The sequence below is a fragment of the Silene latifolia genome, chromosome Y (genome assembly GCF_048544455.1).
Source record: "Silene latifolia isolate original U9 population chromosome Y, ASM4854445v1, whole genome shotgun sequence".
Lineage (NCBI taxonomy): Eukaryota > Viridiplantae > Streptophyta > Magnoliopsida > Caryophyllales > Caryophyllaceae > Silene > Silene latifolia.
This window is the reverse complement of record NC_133538.1, coordinates 460,711,010-460,715,784: the sequence shown is the minus strand read 5'-3', so window position 1 is coordinate 460,715,784 and position 4,775 is coordinate 460,711,010. Positions and strand designations below refer to the sequence as shown.

At 42.1% G+C, this 4,775-nt stretch overlaps 1 non-coding gene across 1 annotated transcript; it reads right to left on the bottom strand.

Annotated features, from left to right (window-relative positions):
- Window positions 1-4,075: 4,075 nt before the first annotated feature.
- Window positions 4,076-4,182, bottom strand: LOC141634911 (small nucleolar RNA R71). The gene has a single exon (XR_012539626.1). It is a non-coding gene; the product is annotated as a small nucleolar RNA R71 (small nucleolar RNA).
- Window positions 4,183-4,775: the final 593 nt, after the last annotated feature.

Sequence of the window (4,775 nt, the reverse complement as noted above, 5' to 3'; positions counted from 1 at the left end):
CAGGGGTGCCGCCTTTCTAAGAAGGTCTTTCTTGATGAACCCCATGTTTTTTAGGGTTCCCAGCATTATGAGGTTGACAGAATTTCCTGTGTCGACTAGGATCTTCCTTACCGGGCAGTTTCCAATTAAGAGGGTGATAATCAATGCGTCGTGATGTTGTTCCCCCTCATCCTGGATATTAGTTTCATCAAATGTGACTGTTGGCAAGTCGTTCCTGCTGACGCGACAAGAGGATTCTAGTTTGTCTCCCTTAGTTTCTGTCGCATGGCGCTTTGCTACTGAATAAGTCAGCCCACATATCTCTGATCCTCTTGTGATAACATTCACAAACTTGGAGTATAACGGAGGTGGTGGGGGGAGTACCTGCTCGGTTGTGTTTACCTTCCCGGACTTGGCTCATTTTGGTAGTAAATGATCAAGGCAGCCTGCTCCGTGGAGGTGTTTTATCTCCTTGCGTAGGACTACGCAATCCTCTGTGTTGTGTCCGATGTCGTGTTGGTATTCACATTTCTTGCTTGCGTCCCTTCTGTCGTTCTCCCTGGGTACTGGCTTCTTTGGCCACCTGACTCTCTCTCCCAACTCTTTCAGTGCTTTCAATACTCCGGCGATTCCTGTGGCGAATCCGTACTTACTCAATTTTGGGGGCAAGCTTGCACTTTCCGTCCAATCAGCGTCCCCAGAAACTTTGTTCACAGTGTTCTTGTTTTACGGTTTAGATCTTTCACTTTTCTTTTCCGTGGTGATTTTTCTGCTGGTACGTTTTGTGTCGTAGACATCCCTCATGGATTCGTCCTCCTCTAAGCGCATGACAGCCACTGCCTTCTGCTGTACCTCCTCGAAGGTGGTACACGGGTACTTGGTAAGATCCCTGTATAGATCTGAATCGTGGTGAAGTCCACGCCTAAATGCCTCTATCGCTGTGGGTGCGTCGCATTTTAGGATGGAGACCTTTTTTATATTGAACCTGTTCAGGTAGTCCCGAGTGGATTTCTCAAACCTCTGGACTACCCTGTATAGGTCACTTGTTTATTTTTCTGGCTTGCGACTGCTGGCGAATTGTTGGTTAAAGGCATTAACTAGATCTGCGAAAGTGGATATAGACTTGTTGGGCAGGTTTACGAACCACTGCAGCGCTGCCCCAGACAGGGTGAACCCAAAGCTCTTGTACATGCACGCTTCTTTGAGGGAACAAGTTGTTGTTACCACCATCATTTTTTGCTTGTACTGGTTGACGTGGTCCAATGGATCAGCTGTCCTATCATATAGGGTCATGGTTGGCGGAGTGAATCCTTTCGGTACACTAACGAGTGCTATGTTGTCCACAAAGGGTGAGTCTGCGTAGCTTTCTGGTGCTGCCATCTCCATGGGACGCGGCATTCTGGGTACTTTACCGATAATAGCCCTAAGCTCTTGCAACTGCTGCTCTACTGAGGTACTTGTTCCTACAGGTATGTTGTGGACTGGTAAATAGAAGCCAAATGGGCTGCCGGTTACTGGCGTTCCTCATGTGGCGTATGGTGGAACGACGTAGCCACCAGGCAGTGGAGTCGCGTTCATAATAGGTCTGGATTGTGCACTAATGTGACCATAATTAGAGCATATTTAGTCCCCGAATTAGCCTTGTTCCCATGCTTTTTAGTGCATATTTGGGTCATTTATTGTCTTTAGTTCTTTGTTTTGCATATTCTTTGAGGTTTTGATCCCTTGGTAGGAAAGGAGTACAAACCTTGCATTTTCATGGCAAAATGAGGCTAAATTGATTTAATTCAATGACCAAGCATCAAGGAGAGACAAGATTAGAAGGCCTTTGTACATACTATAGTAGATGGGCAATGATGAGAAAAGATCCTTGCATCCCTGAGAAAATCCCCAAGGATTTTCTGAAGAAAAAGGAAGAAAAGAAGAAGAAACAAGACTGCCCAGCAATCCGTGCGTCTTACCCTAAAGACGCCCGTCTCCACCACCACAATCCGTGCGTATTCACTCCAAGACGCTCGGGCAAAGACTCCAGAAGACGCACGTCTTCACCCCAAGACGCCCGGGCAGAAACCACCAAATCCGCCCGTCCCGTGCTAAAGACGCCCGGATTCCCAGGCAGACCTATTTCGTCTTCTTCAAGCTTCAAGGAAGGTTGCACATCTTTTTCTAGAGACCGGAGTCTCCCTAGAGACCGGAGTCTTTCCAAAAGGACCGGCATTTCCTCAACAAGGGACTTAATCATCATTTAAGCCCTTAGTTAACCCTAATTCATCCACCTAATCCCCACTATAAATACCCCATTAGTCTAATTAGAAGAGCATGTTCTTCTTAGCAATCGTTAGAGTAGTTAATATCAATCAAATCTCTCTTTAATCTTGTAATCAACAATTAATCAAGTTTTAATACAAGTTTTATTTCCTTAATCTCTCTCTTGTTCATCCTTTGTTTTGGGTAATTGAAGATTATTTGGGTTATTATTGGGAGATTGACAACCTCTCAATCAAGCATCAAGTACTTCTTTTATTCTTTGCTTTATTATTGGAATCATTAGTAGGTATAATTCTCTTAATCCCTCTTTAGTTATTGTTAATCACCTTCATTTATTCATCATGTTTCACTTTGTTGGTATGATTGACAATCTTGCTAGCATGTTCAACATGATAATGAGTGAGTAGTTACCTTAGCTAGGGTTAATGGGTAATTAGGGGAAACCAACATGGGGAATGATTCATGCTTAAATTAATATGCTTTCATAGTTTATTTGTTTGCTTGTTGTGATCTCAACTCATGCACATGTTATGTTTGATGAAATGTGAGCCTATGAATCCTTGCATTTTTTACCCATCACCTATCTTTTCAGTGAGACTTGTAAGACATAAACCAACTCGAGTCTCATTAGACCATGCATATAGTTGAGTAGGGAGGATTAATTCGACTTGTTGGTGTTGTACAATCTAATCGATTCGGCTCCGGGACCCAAACTTTCCTAGGATTGTAAGATATAAACCAACTCGATCCATCACAACAATAATTGCTTGCTTATAACTTGAGAATATGTTTGTATGATCAATTCCCATGAATTCTCTATGACCCCATGACACCCTAGTGCTTTTTATCAATTGTTTACATCCCTTTTAATTCATCTTGCTTGTTCACTTTCATTGCTATTTAGTTTAGTGATCTTCTACATCAAACCCCAATTGTGATACCCCTAAGACACTACTAGTTGCAATAGAAATCTCATCTCAATTCCCGTCCCTTGGGATCCGACCTTTACTTGCCTCTTTACTAATTGTAGAGTTGTTTGTGAAGTTATAAATTGTGTTTTGGTCTAGGTGCTCCTAACGACAAGTAACCGAAAGATTTAGTCCCGACCAAAAATGGCGCCGTTGCCGGGGACGGTGTTAACTTGATTTAGATTTTCTTATATTGTTATTAGTTGTGTCTTTCTTTGCCTTGGGGAAGTAAAACTTCTCAAGGTTTGTTCTAATTGTTTTCGAGTTGTTTGATATTTTGCATGTCTAGAAGGTCACAACGTGACTTGTTACCCTTTGATCGCGAAATTGAGAGGACTTTGACAACCAATAGAAGACTTGCTAGGAGAACTTTGAGAGGTATTGGTGAGGTTGTAGATATTCAACCAAATACTATTGAGTTCATCAACCCTTTTGCAAGAGAAGGTGAGGAGAACCCAACACAAAATCCAACACAAAATCAACCCACAATGCCTAAGTTTTCATCACATTCCGTACCCACCGAGTAGAACCTACCCAATGGTACTCCCACACCACAACATCTAACCGGAAATTTTATTGCCAAATCCGCATTTATCCAATTAGTCGAAAGAAGCCAATTTGGGGGGATGCCTAGTGAAGACCCTCATTCTCATATGGAGACTTTTTGTGACTATTGTGATGCGATTTCTCAAACCGGTGTAACTCAAGACCAAATTCGATGGGTCTTATTTCCATTTTCTCTAATTGGCACCGTGAAACAATGGTTGAAAGGCCTTGATAAGGCTACTCTCGGAATTGATTCTTGGAAAAAGTTGGCTCTAGCTTTCTACAAAAAGTTCTATCCACCGGAAAAGACTAACATGCTAAGAGCTCAAATCACGGGCTTTAAGCAAAGGGATGAAGAATCTTTGTATGAAGCTTGGAAGCGATTTAAGGGAATTTGTCGCTCATGTCCTCACCATGGACTTAGCGAGTGATTCTTGGTACAACAATTTTGGAACAGTCTTTATGAAGATTCAAGGAACATTCTCAACATGGGATCAAATGAAATGTTCACCGAAGTTGATGACAATCAAACTTGGAACAAAATTGAAGAAATGGCGGTCCATAACTCACAATATAGTAGACCTCGCAAGGCTACTAGAGGAGGAAAGCATGAAGTGGACTCTATTACTCAATTGGGTGCTCAACTTAGTGCTCACATTGATACCATCAATTTGAAGTTTGAAAAAGCTATGACTAGACTTGAAGAAGCCTCAAAATCACCAAGGCATCATGTTAATGCCATGACGGCATCTTCATCAATCCCAAGTGGGATATGTGAGAATTGTGGAACTTTGGGACATGACCAAAGTGAATGTAGGGGAACAAATGAACAAGTGAATGCTTTTCAAGCATACAAGAGTGGTACCCCTTATTTAAACTATTACAATGAAAACACCAAATTCCATCCAAATCTCTCATACAAAAGCCAAAATGTTCAAAACCCTCAACCAACATACACCCCACCTCCCATGAGAAACCAAAATCACAGACCCTTTTACAACCAAAACCAAGGTT